The following is a 24117-nucleotide window of genomic DNA, read 5'->3' on the forward strand; positions in this document are numbered from 1 at the left end:
GGACATGGATCTAACAAAAAGAAAGTATTGAAAAGTAAGTTTGGAGATGATTAAGAAAGAAAGCCATGTTGAATGGTTTTTATTATTACATATAAAATAAATGTCTAGTAGGGTAAAACTTCCTATAACGTTCTTTTATGTAAATATAATGAACAGTAGGTTCTACTTTGAAAAAGTTAATATAACTGATTGATGTTGGCAAATTGTGACTTGTAAGTAGTTTCAACATTTAAAAGACTGCTTTCATTTTTTTTAACAAATATGTATGTTTTAGATTCTTCATTTATTAGAAAGGTCAAATATTTTGAATTAGTTGAAAATTGAAATCATTTAAGCTTATGATTATAAAAAATAAAGAAATATTTATTTTTTTAAAATGTCATTTGAATCTTAAAAAGCTTGATTAATCAAGAATTTTTAATTGGATAATACTACTAAATATCATATCTTAGAATTTTGGTTAAAAAGCCTTTAATCTACCTTTGAGAAGCTACATAATTATGAAGGTTCATATTTTGTTTGATTACTATTGCATTGCAACCTATTTTGGCCAAAGCAAGTAATTCCTGATTTGGTGGCAAAGCTTATGTCCCCCAAAATGTTTGTCTGCTGATGCATTTAGTATTTAAGATCTTTGGAAAGAGCACAAATGAGTTCTTTTCATAATTTTTTCATAATTTGTCAGTCACTTCAAAGGAGGCATTTCTTCCTGAAAATGAAATGGTTTCCCCTTGAAGGCTAGATATTATAAATTGAATTAATAGTTTACTTGTAGAGTACATGTAGTGATTAATTAAATATAAAGTGAATTTGGAATTCTTCAGAATTTATAGTTGACTAGACATAGACATGGTATTATAATGATATATATTATATATTGTTGTGTGTCATATATATGTGGTCATGTTTGGGTAGTCTTGCTATTTAATGAAGCATCCGAGTGGTACAGTGGATACAATACTGGGTGTGGAGTCAGAAAGGCCTGAATTCACATCTAGCCGCACATATTTTACTAGCTGTGTTACCCTGGACAAAACAACTTTACCTCTGCTTTTTTTAGTTTCCTCAACTGTTAAATGGTATACTTGTTATAATAATCAAATGAGATAAATGTTTTTAAAACTTTTAGTATGATTCCCAGGTATTATGTAAGTGTTTATTTCCTTCTCCTATCCTTCCCTCCCTACTCTCCCTTAATGAACAAGTTTTTACTTGGAGTGTTGGAGAGATTTTGCAGTTATAGCTTAATTGCATTCTAACATTGCTGTTATAATGTTATTACAATTCTGATTCATAGTAATAATATGTAAAAATTTTAGGTCATTCATTTAATTCAGGCTCCATTTAAGGCTCATGAAATTTTAAGGTAGGCCTTTTAAAGAATAGGGTACCCTTTTAATAATAGAATTCAGAGCTTAATTGCTTTTTTTTAACCTAGAAAAACAAAACAACAGGTTTATTTTACATTATTTCTTTTTATTGATGAGCAGCTTTTGGGGCAACTTTCAGTTACTGGAAGAATTTAGTGTTAGGACAGGGCATTGAATCAGTTGGCCTAGGATATATGTAAAAGTAAATTCTATTCTATGGGAAAATATGGATAAAAATGAGCTGCTAACAGGCATAGATACTGTCATGAAGGGATGTCTTTACTTTTCATACTTCATACATTTCAGTTATAAAGATACATACAAAAAAGGTAATTGAGTTACCTCAAATTCAAGTTCCACCTCTGATAATTTGTGTGACCTTAGGCAAATTGCTTAATTTTTCACTGACACAAGCAACATGTTCCTCACTTCACTTTTCATGGGGATAAAGTCTATGCTTGGTAAAAACAAAACAATACCCATCTCTCCTTTAATTGTATTTAATTACATTTGAAAAATGTGAAAGAATTTGGTGAAGTTTAGGGGTAATCTAAAAGAGAATGTATAGGCTTTCTAGCTGCAACACTTATTATTTAGTTGCTAGACAACCAGCAAATTGTAAAAATTAAATGGATTGGCACTCCAGAAAATTTTAATTCTAAGTTTTTTAATGACTAGAAATATTTAAAAAAAAAACCTACTCTATGAATCAGAATCATTCTAAAATGGTTTTAGTTCTGCTTTTCTTTTTGGTCTTACTAGGTATTTTGTTGTAGATTTTGCAGCATCAAATTTTTTAACATCTTCACAAAGTTGTTGAGTGAAAAGGGGGATACAAATTTTCTTTCTTTGGTGGTTACATCTGAAAAAGCTTTAAGGAAGAATATCTATGGGCACTGTATTGCTGCCTGATACATACTTGTGTATCTTCTTATAAGTTTTCTCATTCAGTGCCCCTTTAATGCTCCTGTCATGTATAGAAATTCTGAGGTCTTAAAGCAACTAATTATTTTAGGGAATGAGGAGTTCTTTGAAATTAGGTAATGAATTTGAATATTACATTGCTAGAGGAGTGAGATGGAATCCTCATGCTGTTTATTCTAATTGCCTTATTTTTGTAATGCTTATGGATAGAGATCATTAGAATAAGTGAAACATTTAAAAAATAAGAGTAAAGATGGAAATATAGTAGCTGGGTTAAAATGTATTTGCTTCAGATAATGTGTTCTTGAGATGTTAGATATTTGTAGATGAGTTTAGGCAGGATTTTGGTACATCAGAGTATACCTAGAAGATGTAGGTGGGAACTAATTGCAATGGGAGGATAAGTTGAATGACCCTGGAATGTTTGGCTTGATGAAGAAAAAACTTGGAGTGGTAGGAGTGGGAGATGATAGCTGTATTATTTAGGTATTTGAAGGACTGTCATGTAGAAGAAGGTTGTGATTTACAATGGAAACTGAAAAGGCAAATCTCAGTTCAACAAAAGGACAATCTTTCTAATAATTAAAATAGTTCAGAAGTGGATTGAGCAGATAATGGATTTTCTATCCCTAAACACTGGAAGTCTATAAATAGGTGCTGAAGTTCACTTGTATAAGACTTCAAGGCCTCTGAAGGCCTTCTCAATGCTGATAATCTCTCTCTGAGATTCTGTGTATTATTTCCTTTTAATGTCCCATGATTTTAGAAATTTATTTTTGCTAAAGGAGATTTCAAAGGTCATGGAGTCTAACTAAGCCCCTTTACACATGAAAGCCTAGAGGTCCAGAAAGCTGAAGTGCTTGCCTGAGATCCCACAGAAAGTAAGTGTCAGAGCTTGGCTTCCATCCTATTTATTTATTTATTATTTGTTTTTATAATATTTATTTTTCATATACTTACAATATTATTATTTTATCAAATTAAGTACTCTTTCCATTGTCCTAGGGAAAATTTCAGGGAAATCTTTAAAAGCTTTATGCAGAAACAAAGGAAGTTTCCATTGGTAATTTTGGTTTTGTAGAGTATTCAGATATCTGTTCTTGGTTTTCATATAGAGAATTTATTGCTAAAATGGCAATTTAAGAATAATTATTTTCTTCTTAAATTCTACACATATATTTTTTCAAATCTCTTCATAATCAAAAAACCTAGATAATTTTCTGAACACAACTGTTAAGAGGGTAGTGACTACTACTTAGAGTTTCTATATACATTAAAAAGCATATCCTTGAAAGTTAACTTTTAAAATGAATATCTTAATTGGATAAAGATAGAGGAGTTAAAGTTTTATCAACATGTTGATAAAAACAATTTTTTGGGGGAAGTTGGAGGAAATTATATTTTGAAATAACAGACCTGTCAAGGCTAACCTCTAATCAGAAAATCACAGTTTTTTTCCTTTGATTGTTTTTAAAACAATCAATGATTGTTTTAATTAGAATTTAGAAGACTGAGTGCAATTCATAATTAGCTGAATCCTGTTATATGATTATTTAGTAAAGGAAAGCACAAAGTTTTAAAGTAATCTGATAGCTGATTCTGTAAATGATTACCTCTTTAAAATTATGTTATAAAATACCCTTTAGTAAAGTCATGGACCTGAGGAATTTTTAAATTAGATAAGGAATAGCTGTAGGGGAAGGAGAGAAGAGGAGAAGGTGATAACAGATCTTTAAATATAGAAGATGAACTAGAAAAGAGAGTGAATATAGCTAAGTAAATCCAGTCAGTTCAGGTCTCTTAGCTATGAAATGAATCCATCAGCAAAGTTTGAACTTGTTTAATTAAGTGTTCTCCAGGGGAATCTTCATCAGGATAGCCTATTGAGATTTAGAGGTTTGATGACAGTTGTCAGCCTGGTGTTAACAACCTTTATAAAAAGACATAGTACCTCAGTTATTTTAATGTAATTTAATGGGAAAAAGTTCATGTATGTGTTATGTGTTAAGTGCAGTATATCTGTTAAGTTATAGTATACTGATATTCTTTCAGAAATGTTATGCCTTATCAAATTGTAAGAATTTATTATAGGAAATGTAGAATATATTGTTGAAAAAAGTCTTTCAATGTCTCTTTTAATTACAGTGAAGATAGGGCATATAATTAAACCATTTTGAGAGTGTAAGATTTCTTACTTTGAGTTTATGTAAGACACACTTGTTCATAATGTAGATGACTGACATCTTATTTTTTTAAGTTTCATAAAAATTCACAATTTTATAGTAGCACATAATTATATCATAGCCTATTTCAGAAATACAGTCTCCATTGATATTGTCATTTGTTGTTATAATGGCACCCTTTTAAAATAACTTAGTTTGAAACAATTATGCATTGAAAAAACGTTACTGGTTGAAAATATTTCACTGTTCTTCATATCTAGTTCTGTAGCTGTGTACACATTGTCATATACTTCAGAAACTAGGGAAATTGAAACTTCATCTCTTACAGTTTTCCACTAAAGAATATTAGATGAGGGGCAGCTAGGTAGTGCAGTGATTAAAGCACGAGCCCTGAAGTCAGGAGGACCTGAATTCAAATCTGCCCTCAGACACTTAACTTTTTTGTTCCTTCTTAGGAGTCAGGGTTTTGTAGTTACTTTGTAGGGTCATTCTGATAGTTTGTAGCCAAGTGAATGAATAAAGTTGTTTTTGGGAGAGAGAATATAAAAAGAAGAGGGAGGACATTCATGGGGAATGTCTAGATTATATTATGGGTGGGAAAAACAAAAGGTCTCAGTCAAAGAGTAGTTTAGCATAATGTAGTGGGTAATCCAAGGGATCAAGTGCTATAGAGATATCTAGGAAGATGACAAAAGGCATTCATTTTTGAAATTGTCTCATTTGTGTGGATGTGTGACCCTGGGCAAGTCACTTAACCCCAATTGCCTCAGCAAAAACAAAAAATAAAAAACAACAACAACAACTAAAGAATATGAGGCAATTTGTATTATTTATAAAGTAATAGTTTTTTGTATAAGAGGCAAGAACTTGTGAATATCATTTAGTAATTACCACTAATAATAATAATAGTGGTGCTAACATTTAGTTAGAACTTTAAGGTTTTGGAAGTGCCAGACATATTATCTTATCTGACCCTCATAACAATCCTGTCAGGTAATGTCCTTATGATTCTGATTTTCTAGATCAGGAATCTGAGGTTAATACTGGTTAAATGCCTTGACCAGGGTCACATATTTCTAAAGTATTTGAGACTAAATTCAATTTTAGTTGACTTAGAGGTCATCTCTCTTCTGCTTTGACAAGCTATTTTTAAAAATACTGATATAAATAAAATAATAAATATTGAGAATTCATTATTCAGCATATTCTACTATGTGTAAAAACTATTAGGTGATGAGAGAGATAGAAAGATAAATAAGATAAATTATCTGCCCTAGATGAGTAGATAGAAGATATATATATAAAATTAGCTGTAACATAAAACATAGATTTTTTTATGAGGTAGAAGCAGCAGGCTTTGAAGAAGAAAATCTTCCTTTTTGACTCAGCTCAAATGCTTCCTCTTTCATGAAGTGTGCTATAGTCTAAAGATAAGTTATGGAGTCAGAAGACCCATATTTTAGTTCTAAATCTGCCATTTACTTGCTAAGTGACTGGGAAAATACTTTCATTTCTCTGTGCTTTAGTTTCTACATCTGTAAATTGAGGAGGTTGAGTAGATGATCTCTGTGGTTCTTCTTGATTGCAACATTTTTTTGATTTTATGATGTTTTTATAAAGTAGTGAAATGAAAACTGTATTTATGGAATAGTGGACCATCCATTTGGCTAAAGTGAGAAGTGTGTGTACAAGAATAGTATTAAGAAAATCTGAAGAGGCAGACTGATGATAGATTGTGGAGGACTTTCAGGGCCTGGGTAAGAATTCTGAACTTTATTTTGTTGGCATTAGGGATAAGAACCTATTGAAATGCTTTCAAGATGGAGTGAATCAATTCTATGCATCAGGAAGATTAGTCAGGTAACATTATGGAAGATGATTGAAGTAGGAATTTACTGGAGGAGTTGTGGCTCCTTAAAAGGCTTTTAAGCCTTATGTCATTTCATTAAAAAATGAAAGATAATAAAGACTTTTTGTGGGATGATGGAAGTGAGAAGAGAAAATAATGTTGTAGAAGTAGAATCAGCAGGACAGAATCAGATAAGAGAATGGTATTGTTAATAAGAATGGAAGTTGGGGGAATGATTAGGGAATGATTAGCTTGCATGGTGCAAGTGCATGCTTGAGTGTAAAATAAGATGAGTACTTTTATGACACATTGAATTTGAAGTACTAAAGGGCTAGCCAGATTGGAAAATCTTCCACTGAATCCAAGGCCATCTCCAGTCATCTTGATCTGTATCTGGCCACTGGACCCAGAGAACTCTGGAGGGGAAAGTGAGGCAGGGGACCTTGCCCAGCCCTCCTTCCCTATTCAGTTCACTTGAATGGCATCACCTCCCTGATGTAATGATCCTCTTTGAGAATGAAGGATAAACCACAACAATCTGTGTATTCTGACTTTTTTTTTTCCTTCTTAGGAGTCAGGGTTTTGTAGTTATTTTGTAGGGTCATTCTGATAGTTTGTAGCCAAGTGAATGAATAAAGTTGTTTTTGGGAGAGAGAATATAAAAAGAAGAGGGAGGACATTCATGGGGAATGTCTAGATTATATTATGGGTGGGAAAAACAAAAGGTCTCAGTCAAAGAGTAGTTTAGCATAATGTAGTGGGTAATCCAAGGGATCAAGTGCTATAGAGATATCTAGGAAGATGACAAAAGGCATTCATTTTTGAAATTGTCTCATTTGTCATTGAATTTTATAAAGTGATTTATAATTTTAGAGTATAAATTTTCTATATCCTGGTTTTAAAAGAAGCAAATGAAAGCTTGAATTTCACTTGATAAAGTAGGGGATGATTATAATGTGAGACATTGTATGTTCATGACAGGATTTCTTTATTTTAATTTGTAGGTTTAAGTATTGAATTCTCTAGATATTTTAGTACCTGATAGAGGTGAAAGACTAATAAAAAGAATCAATATTTAGTGGTCATAATTTTGGAGATATCAGATTGGCAACATTATTTATCCCCCCCTCTCCCCAGTTTTAATGAGTCATTCTGAGAAAATGCCTATTTGCTCATGGGATTTTTGTTATTAGAATGCCTTTCAAAGTATAATTTAAAAAGCAAATTACATTTTGATAGAAACAAGAGGAGGAGATTACAGCAGAGATTTTTAGGAAGAACACAAGAATAATATGTTTGTAAACTATACTTTTTGACAAGGCACTCTATAGGTTTTCTCAGTTTTTTCATTTATAAAATAAAGGGGATGGACTAGATGATCCCTGTGATTCTTTCTAATCCAAACATATATGATTCCAGAGATCAATGAAATATTGGGATAAAATACTTAATACTGGAATGGATTTGTGAGCTCATCAATCTAGGCATTCCTTCCAATAGACACTGTACTCTGTCCATCCTGTGCAGCTTCTTGTCTTCTTTTAAGTTCATTCCAGAAGATCCATACAGTTTGGGAGATACCAGTAGAACATAGAGCTTGATTGTGGATTATTCCTTGATTCCTTATCCCTCAATCCCACTATGTTAAAGGACCACTTTGTTTTTCCTTGTCTAATCATGTATTTTTCTTCACTTTTCCTTCATAAGTCTGATTTGAAATTGTCTTGCAGTCTGCTTTTATCTACCATAGCCTCTTCATTGACTTTTAGGTCATCTTAAACTCTAATTTCTTTAGAAATTGTAGTAGTAGTCTCTGATACTCAGCTAAAACAGTATCACTGGAAGAATATTAGTATTAAAAGACTGAGCACTTTGTTTCAGGGGAAAGTTTATAATTGTTAAAATAACAATGCAGTTTCCTTAAGATAATTCAGCCTACTTTGGGACAAAATAGAGGAATAATAGTAGCTCAGGTGGCACTTGAAATTTTATTGATGTTCTTTATTTTCACTTTAGGTTTGAATACAGTATCCCTCATCCCAATGAGAATTGAACTTGTCCCTTTAACAAAGAAACAAGTTGAGTAGAAATGTAGGAGATTTATCTATGTTTATATAGTTAGTCAAGATTTGAGGTATGATTTGAATCCAGTTCTTTTTCTTCCAATTTTTTTATGCCTTGCCACCTCTCTTCATTCTTTTTTTGTTATTCTCCCCACAATGTTAAACATAAAAAAATATTTTTTGGTACTTATATTTATTTTAGAGGGAAAATTGGTACTTACAACTGAAATGTTCTCCTAAAATTAGTCACAATGTTTAAGACACAACAGTTTTAAGAAACAGTTTGAGAAACATTGAACTCTTAAGATCATAAAGTTCTATAGGTCTAGAATTTTTTCTTTATATTTTCTATTTTTTCAACATGATCTCTAGTGATAAAGTTCTATAAGTCTAGGATTTTTTTCTCCAATAATAATAATAAATGACATTTACATAAGACTTTAAAGTTTGCAAAATGCTTTACAAAAAGATCTTATTTGATACTCACAGCAGCTACGTAAGGTAAATACTGTGAGTATTATTTATTTAACTTTATAGCTAGGAAACTGAGACTTAGAGGAACTAAATGATTTGTCCATGTCACAAGCCGGGAAGTATCAGAGGAAATATTCAAATAAAGGTCTTTCTGATTCTAAGTCTATCATTTTCTATTATGCCATGGTTCTTGTCAGTGAAATTAGGAAACATGTTAGTTGCTAGAAATATGTTGTTTTAAGACTGGACTTAAGAACTTCGTATAGTTATACCAGAAGAAAAGTTTATTTTAAATAGGTGAACATAAACTATTTACAATTTACACTTAAATTCACCTTTGTTACTGATGAATCTTTACACTAAAGAAATTGGTTATAAGCCTTATAAAGGCATTGGCTGTCATCTTTTATATTTTCTAGTCTTTATTATAACAATTTGCACTTAATAGATATTTAATGCATATTTTAATTAAATGAAATAAGAACTGGTCAAATTGTTATAGAAAAATCTGTAAGTAATGGAAATAATCTGTGTATTTGCTGAAAATCAGATCTTAAAATAAGGGAATGGTGAAATACAAATATGAATCATTTGAATAATTCAGCCTTCAGGGTAAAGTAAAGATGATAATATTTACATTGCCTGCTATTATAAGGCTCTATTAAGATAATGCATCCAGACTTGGCTTATATCTCTTTCGATATCTCTTTGATGCCTTCACAATTTGGCATAGTCTTTGATAATTTGAGGTCATCTCCATATCCCATCTTCATCTTTGAAGCATCTGACCACTACTTTTAGCAGTGGCAGAATTAATTTTGCAGTATAAACAGTAATGTATCCTTGTGAACCAGGTAACACAGTTATGGAGCACTTCAGGGCTTATTTTCATCATAAAGATCACATGAAATAATGCAAATATTTTCTCACTTTTACATATAAAAAACGAGGCTCAGAGCTTAAATGACTTCTTTGAGATTACACAGTGTAGAAGTTGAGTTTTCAACTTAGGTATCTTGTTTGTAAGGTTGTTTTTTTTTTTTTTTAATAGTTTGTACTTTTAAAAAATTTACTGTCCCTTCCCAGTGTGTCACTTTCCTTCCTCCCCTTCTAACTCACTCAAGAAACCCTGCAAGTAGTAAATAAGTATAAGTAAGGAAAACAAATCATTGACTTGACAATGCCTTAAATACATATTTCGTTCAATCACTATTCCTTTGCTGAAAGATGGAAAGCATGTCTTATTTTGGTAAAGTAATTGAGTACCAAAGAGTAGCTTGCTCATAGTAGGCACTTAATAAATATTTGCTGAATGAATACTCTTGTTTGTTTCTCCAATTGCACATAGCAGACCAACTGCATATTTTAATGGAGTTGTTTATTTCATTCAGTATGACTTATGAAGATATTTTGAGTCCTTTGATTGCTAAGGAAAAGTATTGAATGACAAAACAGTTTGTAAATTCAGATTTTTTTTTTTTAGTTTCTATAAAATATCTCTCTTTGATACATTATGTGGGTATTATTATTATTATTATAACATTTCTTATGGTATTAAAAGAACTATTTTAGTTGTTGTTCATATTTAGAAAGACATCTTTTAAAAAAAATCTAAAGGCTAATTAATTAGACTTTCCAAAGTGAATCATAATTTAAGTAATTAAAAAAACAAGGTAAACATAATTCATATAGTAAGTTATTATGAGAGAGAAGCCATATTCCCACCCCTCCTTTTTTTCCCCCTTTGGTCATGAAATACATGGGGAACACTGAAATCCTAAAAAAGGAAAAATAACCACTAACTTTCAGAATAGCTTTAATTTTTAGAGTATGAAAAGCTTCTTTTGAGAATATAAGGGACAGTATTGTATTATTAAGTTATTCCCCACATACATTGTCAAATCAGAAGTACTGGGCTTAGAGTTTGAAAGACTTTGACTTGAATTCAGCCTGATGTTAGCTGTGGGATCACAGGTACATCATGATGTCATTGAATCTTATGTTCTCATCTACAAAATGGGGGTCATAGTACCTAACTCTTAAGAGTTAACATGAAGCTCAGAATATAATGATGTATGTAAAATGCCCTTTTAAACTGGTCTGTAAAAGTCAGCTATAATTCTTTTAATTCATTAAAAGAACTATGACTAGGGGAGATATCAAGTACCTAATTTCATATTCTTTTGGGAGAACTTCCATTTTTATGTAGTAAATTTTCATTTTGGAAAAGTCTCAAATTAAATTTAAAAACATTTTGTAGGTCTCAATTTTGCTAATATAATTTGATGATTTATGTTTGTCAATAGGTTCTTATACTTATTGCATAGGTTCTCTTTAGTTCCTTTCAATCATTTTTTTAAAAATTAATTTTTTAGAATTTTGTGTTTGAAATACTTTTCTTCCCTCAAGGCCTTCTCTATCCATTGAGAAAAGAGGCAACATAATATCATTCACTCATTAAAAACAAACAAACAACTTTTTTATTTCATATTATATTTGTATTCAAAGTAAGTCTTTTGAGTTTGTTTTTTTTAATTGTGATTGTGTGAAAGTCTTTTCAAGATATTGAAAAATAAAATTTTGCAGGTATTTGATGGTATTTTCAAGTCTTTGCATTTACTATGATTCATACCTTTTTTTTGTTAGTTTAAAAGCTTGTTTTCTCTTAGAGCAAATTTCTCCTTTTCTTGCTGATGTGAACATGTTTACAGATTTGTTTTAAAAATGAAGAAATGAACCTTTTTGTGCTTTATTGCTTTCATTTAATTTTTAGGACACTTTCATGCTGTTGCTTTTAAAGAAAATTAGGCTGCATAATAAAACTTTGAATTTGTCATTTGAATATCATCAAATAATAGTTTTGCAAAATGAAGATATAGAATATTTTGATCATCATAATCTTTAAGGGCTAATTAAATGCTAAATTCTTACAACTCATTACCTTAAATGTTCATATCCTTTGGCATATCAATATTATTTATCAAAACATTCAGTAATCATTATTTATGGATAGGGGCCCAAAGAATCACTTAAAAAATATAGCCATCAGTATAGGAAGATTGGGTCTTTTTTTTAGCATATTGAATATAAAAAAGTTCAGTTGAATATTGCAGAAATAGGAGTGTTATGTAGCCTGAAGAAGTGAAGACTTGTGGAGAATGTGATAATAGTCTTTAAAACTTTGAAAGGATTGTTGCATGGAATATGTTTAGAATTGTTCCACTTGAAACCAGAGCAATCAGTGGATATTGCAAAGAGGTAGACAGAAGTGTTGTTTTGAAGGTGGGGAGTGGTGGAAGAGGTAAAAATGTATAATAATTAGAACTACCTTTTTGTGAAATGGGTCAGTTCATGAAGTAATACATTTTCCTTCCTAGGAGATCTTTGAGGAAAGGTGAAAAAATCAAATATATTGTTGAGAGGATTCTTAATCAGATATAAACTGAATTAGAGGACTTTTGACTTCTATTCCATCTGGAAAATTTTGAAAAATTTTGTATTTTGGACTTATTTAATAAGATTTTTCAACAGGTGATTATTAGATAAAGAAAAACTTAAAATTAGGTTGCTTCTGAGGTGCTTCTGCCAAGGGGGAGAATATCCAATAATTATTGATAAGGCTAGATTATAAAAATTGTTAAAGAACATTGCTAAAGAATATCAATAGGGTGGGAATTGGCTATAATTCTATGTTTAGCAAAGTAGCTAAACCCTTCCTCTTTATTCCTTTTTTGCATTTATTTTCTTTTGGCTCTAATTTGACTGTTTCTCTGATAACATACATATATGTACACAGGTATATATGAATTATGACTCTAGCTATAAAATATTGTTTATAGACATAATAGTAGTGGTTAGTATTTAATACTTTAAGGTTTGTTAAGCTCTTTACATAGACTTTCTCATTTAATCCTCACAGACATCCTGGGAAGTAGGTACTATTATCCCTCTTTTATAAATGAGCAAACTGAGGTAGATAGAGGTCGAAGTAACTTGCTCAGGGTCACTCAACTAGTTAATGTCTAAGACAAGATCAAGATTCAAACTCAGCTCTTCCTAACTCCAAGTCTAACTCCTTTCTGCTATGCTACTTAGCTGCTTCTTCCTGTATTAAGAAGACTTAAATAATGGGAGAGACAATTGCTCATAGTTTTGGCTCTTCTAATATTTTAGAAATAATAAAACTACTAAATTAATTTATAGATGCAGTGTCATGCAATCAAACTTTGTATGTTTGCCAGTATAGTTTTGGGAAGCTATCCCATTATAGTAGAATTTTTACAGAGGTTACCAATGTGGGATTCATTCCTGAATAAGCTTAATTAGTATGTGCAGTTAGACTATTCACTTACTTTATCAGAAGTGAAAATCAACCAAATTCAAAGAAAGAATAAAGATGAGAAAATGTTATAGACATTTATAACAACATTAGCTTGAATTATTCAAACAAACTATTCATGCTTAAAAATTGGAAATAGAAAAAAAGACATTGATCCAGGCTTCTGGGAAATAGTGATAAGTCAATTCTACAACAAAAACAACTCAGTAAGCAAGTACTTGCTCCTTTTCTAAGAGAACAGACATGGTAGATAAGGAACATTCCAGTGTAGAATGCAAACTATTTTGTAAAATATGGGAAAGGTAGTAGAAGATTAACACCCAGTTGCTTTAGAAACCTGCGAAATTGTAATAGGAAAAATGAATCTATAGAAAAGTTGTTAAAATATTCAAGTCGGATCATACATAAAGGAGAGCAACAAGTGAAAAATGAAACATATCTATCGATATATTTATAACAAAGTATTCTGTCTTTGATTAGAATGAAATTGCCACATTTGGGCCAACAACTTAATATTTGATTGATATATAAAAATAGAAAAAACAGATCATAAAAAAGGCACAGAGAAGAATCTGATAACATGATTTTGAATGAATTGAGAAAAGAATTAATCTTCAAAACATCAGAAGGAAGAGAAGATAGAGTGATTTTTAAAAAAAGCAGTAAATTAGCATTTAAATGCTCACAATGTGCTAGACACTATTCCAAGCACTGTGGCTATACAAGAAAAAGCAAAAAAGAAAAAAAAAAAGCCCTTGTCTTTGCTCATTGTCTAATGAGGTAGACAACATGCCAACAACTACTCAGAGAGGAAGCATTAAGATTAAGTAGGACTGAGAAAGACTTCTTGGCAGAAGATAGAATTTTAGTTGAGACTTGAAGGAAGCCATGAAAGCTAGGAGAGAGAGTTGTAAAATTGTCAGTATGGGAGACAAATCATCAGAAATGCTAAAAGTAAAGTGTTGCATAAAAGGATAGCAAGGAAGCCAATATCATAAGAAGACTAGAAATATAGAAATAGGCCATATTAAACAAGTTTTAAAATTCAAAACAGCCCACAAACATTTGTACTATTATTTTTTCAACAAATATTTAGCACCTACTATGTGCTGGAATTCTGCTGAGTTATGTGGCTACAGACAAAAATAGCCTCTGGCCTTCAAGAAGCTTATAGTTTAATTGGTGGAAGACAATGCACAAAAGGAAGTTGAAAAGCCCATGAGAATGGAGCATAATGGAGAAGTCCATAGAAGTTCAAAAATATTGAAGTTGGTGGTAGAAGACTATGCTATGCCAGAGTCCCCTCTGCCTAGTGTTTGGGGTGGGGAAGATGGTTGAGTTTTAGACAAGTTGAGTTTAACATCATTATATATAGCTGTATAACATCCAGTTTGTGAAAATAATGAGATTGAAGGTCAGAAAAGAAGACTGGGCTAGACAAGTATTTCTTAAGAATCATCTGCATAGATATGATTGAAACCATAGGAACTGATGAGATCACCAAGTGAAAATAGTTTGGAAGGAGAAAAAAGGAAGGCCTGAACAGAACCTTAAAGTACACCCCATCATTACAGGGTATGAAGGTTATAAAGATCCAACTAAGGAGAGAGTACAATCAGTAAGAGAGATAGGAGTTCTAGGACAAGAGCAGTCCCATTTGTCTAATGGTATCTTGATTTAGTAGCAAATGACTGGTTTGTATTAATCCCAAATACTCCAGAATATGATTTAAAGAAAATAAGTGACTAAGTTCTGAATTTAAAAGTTCAAAAGACATTTGTCTGAACTCAATCAAATCCAGAAACACTTAAGGTAAAAAACTCAACCTGTGATTCTGAATTTGAATTCAAGTTTCACCTCTGAGACATACTGGTCATATCTTCTTGGGCAAGTCACTGAACCTGTTAGCACCTCTGCCAATTTTGTGAGCCTGTAAATCACATAATAAGTCAAGATAGAAGAAATTTTTCATTGAGAATTTTCTACACAGATGAAACCATAGGTGTGCTTTTAAAGAGATGAGTACAGTTGAGGCACAGTGGCATATTAGAAGGATATTAGATTAGAATGAGACTCCAGGAGTTCAAGTTATGATGTCACCATTAGCTGCAGGGTCATAGTTAAATTGTTTAACCTATCTTATTTGTAGAATAGGGAGAATATTTGCTCTACCTACGTTGTGTGTATTGTAAGGAAAACATTTTATAAACTCTAGAAACAAGTTATTATTTTTATTTTGATGATAATTGAGACCAGATGATTGATAGATATTTCTTAATATACTTTAAAAATATTTTAAAATTTAGTAATAAGTTATAAACAATTTTTAATAGATAGGAACACTAGAACCCAGATGAGAAGAGCAAGAAAGAAACAGTTTTGTTTGATACAAATGGTTGGACTGGCTTCTAGTCCTGACCTTGATGATTATTGGGCAGTGATAGAGGTATCCCTCATTTACATATGAATAAGGGTTTTTAACTTGGTATCTGGGAACTTGGCTTTTTGAATATATAGTTATGCCTCTTACATGGTGATGCTCCCCATATTTCAAGACTAATTCTTGAAACATTATAGGTCAGTTTAAGAAATTAAATAAGAATTTTTGAGGAATTTTGCAGATCCATAGATGTCACCAAGGCCAGCAGATGACACAGAAAAAGTTTATACATGCATACATTCATGCATATGTACATAACTTACATATATATATGTATTTGTATATATATATATATATATATATATATATATATCATTGTATAATACCAACATATTTTATCTTTCAATACCATAATAATTCAGACTTCTCGGGTATGAAGTGAGGAAAATTTTTTTTTCTAGATTGTGGGAGCACTGTGCCCCTAACCCTCATCATATGGAAAGGATAATTGTAATTGATTTTCTTTGTAGTCATATATACTTAAAACACTTTGTTTTGACAAGAGGGTCCATGAGGTTCACCAGAATGCTTAATCTCAGACAAAAAAAAGTTAAGAACCCATAATTGCATGTAAGGAAGAAAAGATAAATAGTTAAGTGATTCATACAGGTTGAATGTGACAGAGATAGGTAGCATTTGTATTCCTGTCCTTTGACTTTAAGTCCATTGTGTTTTCCATTGTAAGAATTATCTTTTGATTAAAATTAGTAGAAGCTCTTTGGTCATTCATGAGAAAATTAGAAAATAGAATTAGAAATAACTAATTCAGCATGGAATTTAAATAAAGAAAAGCTAAAGAGAAAGGATGTGGTCAGTGTAGCTTTAGCAGGTTTAGCATACAAGGAGGTTGGCATATTCCCCTATAATGGAAAAATATGTTTGCTTCAGAATATAGAAAGAATGGAATGATGCCCAAATCCAATAACCTATTGTGTATCGGCCCAATGCCTTAAAATCAATCGCTTTGATTTTCTCTGATTATAAATGATCAGCAAATGCCCCATAGGCCCTGAAATGTATTTTTCTTAACAAATATGGTGAAATAGTAGTAATAATCAAATTTTCAGATTTGATAGTCTGACCACATGAGTTGATAGCAAAATACTGCTGTCATATTTAGGGAATAGGGTATCATATTTAGGGAAGAGGGTAAGTGCCATTTTAGGGATGGGGAATAATTACAGAAGAGTAAGGGTGGGGGAGATACTGAAAAATATCTGTCTGTGTGATTGAAAGAAAACTGTCGATTGTTCCCTTGATATCGGTATGAAAAAATGTAATAGTGGAAGTATGATTTTATCAATTCATTACTGGGCTAACAGGAAGTATATTATTGATAAAAAATAGTTCTTATTTATATAGTATTGTAGGGGTTGTAAAATATTTTGGCGACAACTTATTGTCATTTCCATTTTATATATGAGTAAACCATGGTATAAGAGGTAAAATGATTTGCTTAAAGTCACCCAGCTGGTTATAAGAGTTGAGAATTAAGCACATCTCCCTTACTCCAACTCAGATACTCTCTGCTATTCTGTCCTGCTTCATGTGAAGAACCCTCATGTTTCTTAACTGGAAAAAACTTAGAATAGAGTTTTAAGCATGATAGTTTCCTAAATTTAACATTTGTCTACCCAAGTACTATGATTTACTTTGTCTCTAGTAATTGAAGGAAAAGTCAAAAGTAGGAAACTGTGATTGTAAAATATCCTATAATGCTTAAAACCATTTTTCTCCCTTTGAAAATCAGTTCAAAATAAATGACTTAAATGGTTTCCTATTTCAAAGTTTAATTTGGGGCATAAAGAAAGTCTTTGTTTTACTTACTTTTTAGCACTGGTATGGAAAAAGTTTCCTATACCTTTAAAATGATACCATGTTTTTAAGCTAATGTTAATGACTAAGACAGATTCTTTCCACTTAAACCCTTTCTCAGCTTTTCCAAGGTTTCTGGAAGCTTTACCACTTTCTTTTGAATTTTAGAATCACAGCATAGATTCAGAAATCACAGATAGTGAGTGATAAAAAACCAGAAAAGATCCAGCTCAATGCTCTTAAAGACAAACCTCCAGCTTAGAAGACCAAGTGACTTGCCTAACCAGGTTCTATTAGCAGTAATCATCAGATGCAGGAATTGAATCCAAGTCTTCTGACCATCCCCAATCAGGTTAAGTGCTCAATAAATATTGTTTAATTTAAAAAAATAATTTCCATACACTACCCAGCTATTATATTAATTTGTGTGTGTGTGTGTGTGTGTGTTCCATTTCCTGATGTTTACTCCTTTTGATTTATCCACATCAACAATGCACTTAATCATATCAGTGAATTTAGTGACAGGCTAGATTATTGAATTTCTAAATCATTCTTCAATCTGCACTGTAGTTGGTAGTGGCATGCATAGTGTTTTGAATTACAGGGTCCCTTACCATTTCAATTCACTTCAGGGAGTCCGGTAAATTTAGGCTGAGTGTATATTGGGGTGGGGAGTGGGGTAGGTGGATGGGTATGGGAGGGAGCATATTAAAGTAGAAAGAGAACTAGATTTGAGGTTGAAACTTGGACTCAAAGCCTGATTCTGTTACATAGCATGTGACTTTGACTAGATCATTTAATTTGTCTGAGATTTAGGTTTCTCATCTATAAAACAAAATGATTGTAATAGCTGACATACGAGTTCCCTTCCAACTTCAAAAGAAAGCAAAGCAAAAAAAACCACTTTTCCTGTAATCCTCTTTATCAGTTCTTGCCTCTTATAGTGTTATTCAAACACCTGTTTTCTCTCTTCAAGATCCTTACATGTCTCACTTAAATGTAAAAATCATCTCTCTGTTTATTAATTTGGTTTATTAATTAATTTGCAAATGCATCTCTATTTTAAGTTAACATATTTACCTAAAATATGTTCCTAAATATAGATTCATATGTAAGTATTCATGTTGCATATATAAATACATATTTTGTACACATAATAAACATACATACATTAACATCTTTAGTGAATATCTGTTTATATTTGACTACATTTGCTTATGCATATACATACAAATATACATATTTAAAATAAAAGTAAAATAATGTGGTAGATTAGATTTGTTTTAAACTAACATAAGAATTTGCACATTCAGATTTGTGGTGCCATTTAAAGTAGTAACCTTTGGATAGTAACATATTAGAATAGATGTAAACCTATATTCTAATAATGCTTCCTTTAATTAAAGCATTTTGGGAATTTCTTTGGTATTGACTTCTTAGCTTGAAACAGACAAAAATTAAATGGTGCCAGATATTTGTCTTTTGAGAGTAAATTTCAAAAAATAACTGGGTAATTTGGATGTAGGTGAAAAAGATGAGATAAACTGGATAATGGTAGTTTTACACAAAAATGGAGTATTGTTATGAAAAAAAAAAGTAATTTCTCTATGTGAGTTATAAACAGTTGGAAGGAGCTCTGAAAGAGAAGTTTGAAACATTTTTATTAGTGGGTTCATTCCTGGACCTTAAGTTATAGAGAGGCACCATGTCCCTGTGAATGGAGAATTGGCTTGGGAATCAGGATGACTTGGGTTCAGATTCTAATCTGATAAGTAATAATTGTTTGCCCTTATGCAAGTTACAACCTTAGTACCTTGTCTTTTCTTTAAGAAGGGAAGTTTTCAGAATAGTTGGTGAATTACATTGGTAGAGGATATTTCTTTACCCTAAAATTCTCTCTACTGATGAAATCATATTGGTCCTGCCAACAAACAAAAAGTTGATTTCTTTGAAGAGACAATGGTTATAAAATTTTAAGTGTATTCTTTTAAATTCAAATCACTTGTTCTACAGTAATCTACTCGTTCTAGAATATATATTTACATAGAGATTCTATATTGCCTATGAATTTCCTTATTTAATATATTATTGTGTAGCCCCAGTTCATGAATGGGTCGTTTTAAAAGTTCTTTTGCTAATTGTTTTGAACTGAGAACTCATGTTCCCATAGTAATTCTATTCTGTATGCTGGTATAGATCAAACCATAAGAATCTATTTCATGTAAAATATACATGAAATATAGAATTAATAAAATCTGTAAAACTGAACCATCACATACAGAGTTTTCTGAGGGGAAATGCAGTGTTGGAAATCAGAGGTGTAGCTCTACTAGAGCTTATGACAATAACACTAGGGAATCCTCTTTTTATTCTTCTTATTTTATAATAGGAATTAAGACTCCCTCAACTCAAATCATTGATGGTGATTTGGAACAGGGCTTCGGTGATAGGGGACCGAGGAGAGACAGTTAAAGACTAGGAGTTATAACAGTTCAAGGATGAAGCATTGAACATTTTGGAATAAATAGTAAGAATGGAAGCTGTTAGTGGAGGTGTGTCAGTTCATCACTCGACAACCATTTATAATGACTTTGTGCCAATCACTGTGTTGTTCAGTAGGGATACAAAGATTTTAGATAAATAATGTTAAACTTGGGCCACCTGAAAGTGTAGAATATAGGGGATACTTATTATTCCTGGAAGAGTTTACTAGTTATTCTTTTTTTTTTTTTTTTTTCTTCTTTTGGCCTTGTGGACTGGCTTTCCTATTATCTTTTCATTACCAAGACTTTTCTCTTTCCTTGATATGTTATAGAACACAATGTAGGCTTACAGATTCATCATATATTCCTTTTAATCTTTTTTCCTGAGGATTTTATTGCTTATTAACAACAAGTAGCTATACAATGGAATAAGAGAATTTGAGAGTCAGCAGACATCTTAATGATGTCCATTCCATGTACAAGAAGGACTCTCTGCTTGAATTATACTCAACAAGTAGTTACTTTATCCTTGCTTGAAGATCTCCAACAAGGGGAACCCATCACTTCTCTAGGCAGCCCATTTCACTTTTGAACAGCTCTCAGTGTTGAAAAGTTTTTCTTGAAATTGAGCCTATATTTACTCCTCTGCAACTTAAATTCGTTGCTCCTATTTCTGTGCTTTTGGGTAAAAGGAAACTAGTGTGGTTCCATGAGGATAACTGTCTTGTTTCCCCTAAGTCTTTTCTTCTCCAAACTAAATATGCTCAGTTACTTAACCAAGGATATGACATGACACCTGACTGGACTCAAGGCCATTAATTCTGGTTGTCCCTTCTCTAGACATTTCTCCAGCTTACTATTATCTTTATACCCAGACCTGAACAAAATACCCTAGCTGAGGCCTGACAAAGGCAAAGTCCTGTAAGGATGGAAACTATGTTGTTCCCGTAGCCCAATTTTGCAAGTAGCTTTTTAGCTGCCACATCGCACTACTGATTAATGTTGGGTTTGTAGTCCACTAAAATCCCTGTATTTTTTTTTTTTTCTTTTTTCAAAGAACAAATGCTATTTAACAATGACTTTCCCCAATTTGCACTTTTAAGTTGACTTTTTTTGTGCTCAAGGATAAAGCTTTATATATTTTCCTCATCTAATTTAATTTTTATTAGATTCAGTCCAGAGCTCTATTATCAGTAACACTGTGTTAAGATATCTCTACCAGTTTTGTGCCATCAATAAATTTGATGAACCAACTACCCTTTCTTTTATGTTATTGATGGAAATGTTAAACAACACAGACCAAGCTCAGATTATTGGTGGGAGGGAAAGTGGAGGATTCAATGGACATTTTCTGCCTAATAGGCATTACTTTTTTAGTAATCATTCTTTATGTCTGGCCCATACAACCAATTCTAAATTCCTTTTCACTTCAACACGTTTATTTTTTCATATTTTGGCAAGAATTATTTTTAATATACAAAAGTAAACACAGAATCAAATAACATTGGGCATTTTAGCATTTGTTGAGTGCTAATTTTGATCACAAGATTTTAGTCAAGAATTTGCCGTTGGGAGAGGAAAAGGAAGATAGCAAGAGGATGGTAATGGTAATTATTTTTTATAGTTAGATATTTACTTTAATATAATTGGTTAGTTTAAAATTCATTAATGCACAAAAAACTAATATAAGTTAGTAGAAAAAATGGAACCATGAAAACATTTATATTTGGAAGCTACATAGAATTATTTCATGATAATTTATAATGGTCCATAAATTATCATATTCTATTAATTTAGAAGAATTTTAGCAGTGTTATTTTGTGACAGGCAGGATATTTAAAAGCATGAAATATTCAAGTAAATTTTTAGACAGTTATGATGTGCAGACTTATTTTGGGTAGATAATACAACTGTAGATGTTTCTTAAAAAGTATATATTGAATTTTTTAAAAAAATGGTTTGCTTTTCACACAGGTGTTTCTCTTCTTGTTGCATTGTCTATCTCTCCTGCTTCTCTTTTTTAATTCTTTTCATTTGGCCATGTCACTAAGGAGAGAGGGAAAAAAGAAGAAGTGAAACCCTAAAATATTTATCCCTTGGAAACAGTTCTTGCAAATATTTAGTGGAAGAAAAATATGGAAAATAATCTCATTTTTCTATTCTCTGTCTTCCTTACTGTTAGAAATAAATAGGAGTTGGCTACATCAGATCACAATAGCCCATTAAATTAAAAATGGGATATATTTCTTCACTTCTTGTGACTTAGGTTTTTTTTAAGAATTTTAAAAATCATCTAATATATACTAAGCACCCTACTAAGAGTTGGGAATACAAAGAAAGACAAAATAATAGGTCCTGTTGTTATGGATGGAGGTAGATAATGTGCCAACATTTAGAAATACAGGAGATAATGGAGATAATGGACTGGGAGAAGATACTAGCATTAAAGGACAATTGGGAAAAACTTCTTGTACAGGGGGGGCTTTTTATCTGGTATCCGAAAGAAGCCTAGCAAGGAAGAAGCCTAGAGAAAGGTGAGGAGGACAAAGATAAATACAGAAATGGGGAAAAACTAGAAAAAATTGGAAGTTGAAAGTTGGAGTTTCAGAGGAAAAGTTCAGTCAGCAATCCTGAGATTACAGAATATGTGGAAGAAAGTGTAAAAAGATTGGAACTATAGGAAGGTACCTGATTGTAAAGGCCTTTGAAAGCCAAATGGAATTTTATATCTGTCATGAAGAGAGCCACTCATACTAACTAGAGAAGTGACATGGTCTCTTTTACATCTGATGAACTGGAATGAGGAGAGACTTGTGACACAGACCAATCAATAGGCTGTTAATAAAGCTGTGAGATGATGAGGCTTCAACCAAGGTGGTGAAAGAGTCAAATAGACAAGGGCTTATGTTTAAGAGGTATTTTGAAGGTATAATCAACAAGACTTGAAAACTGATTTGATGAGATACAGGAGCAAGAGTGGGCAATGAGAGAGAATGAGTAATTGGGATGATCAGTAGATTGTGAGAATGGATGACTGAGAGTATGGAAGTAGTTTTAATAGTAATATGGAAATTGAGAAGAGGGAAGGAAAGATGATTTAAATTTTGAACGTGTGTGTATGTGTGTGTGTGTGTGTGTGTGTGTGTGTGTGTGTTATGGTTTCTAGGTCAAGTTCAAGTGATAATGATCTAGAAAAAATTGTAGTGGACGGGTCAGAAGACTTGGTTTGACTATTGGCTGAAACTTCTTAACACTGTTACCATAGGGAAATTATTAAAGTTTTCTTACTGTTTATCCATAAAAGGGGATAACAATACTTATGCTACATATCTTAAAAGGTTTTGTAAGGAACGGGCTTTGTAAATCTTAAAAGCATCGTCATAAATGTGAGTTGTTATTGCCATTTTGGCAAGAGATTGAGAATGCTAGACTTAATAAAGAATTACATATTAGTTGTGTTATTCTGTTAATCTAGAAACATTATTGAAATATAAAAGATAATACTGAAAAATTTGAACCAATACTCTTAATTTTAAATATTAAGTTAAATTTAATCTTGTCTTCATTAAGTGGGAAAAGAAAGTTTAGTTTTCCTTTAAAAAAAATACAAGCCTGCTAAAGCACAAAACTTTCAAAGTATAATTTCCTAATTTATTTTTTTTCTATTTCTATATTTTTTCTCTTAATTTTTGATTTTATATATATTTTAACTCTCACAAGTGATGCCTACTTTATTAAAATTTTAGCTAAATTGGATGGTTAATAAATATTTCATAATCATTAGCATTCAGATATTTCATTTGAACTAAAAATTGTATTAAGCAGGAGAAAAAAAGTAGCTTTTTTTTAAAAGGAAAGGACAAATTTTTTTATGTCCCAGTTATACTTTCAAACCTCCAATATAATGAATTTTATCATTTTGGTGTAATTTATTTGTTATAAATTTGCAGTTCTCATTTGCAATAGGTCCTAACAATCCATCAGTTTAGAAAAACAGTAATTTTAACTATTCATAATTACTTGAAATCTGTGTCCTTGTAGCTAGCACAGTCTTCTTAATTTGAAATGGGCTGTACTGAGCTCCTATTTCAAGTTTATGTGGTCATATTTTAAGTATTAAATAGTAAGTACAGTCTTATTCTATTAAACTTTTTATTAACAATTTCAGCATCCTATG

General features: G+C 31.6%; 2 protein-coding genes across 7 annotated transcripts in view; one reads left to right on the forward strand and one right to left on the reverse strand.

Annotated features, from left to right (window-relative positions):
* The window catches only part of RUNX2 (RUNX family transcription factor 2), a 256627-nt gene that overhangs the window by 222149 nt on the left and 10361 nt on the right, over window positions 1-24117 (reverse strand). The window lies entirely within an intron of this gene.
* SUPT3H (SPT3 homolog, SAGA and STAGA complex component) overlaps window positions 1-24117 on the forward strand; it is a 592076-nt gene that overhangs the window by 21887 nt on the left and 546072 nt on the right. The gene's annotated exons all lie outside the window — the stretch shown is intronic.

This window comes from Sminthopsis crassicaudata, chromosome 4 (assembly GCF_048593235.1).
Source record: "Sminthopsis crassicaudata isolate SCR6 chromosome 4, ASM4859323v1, whole genome shotgun sequence".
NCBI classification, from domain to species: Eukaryota; Metazoa; Chordata; class Mammalia; order Dasyuromorphia; family Dasyuridae; genus Sminthopsis; species Sminthopsis crassicaudata.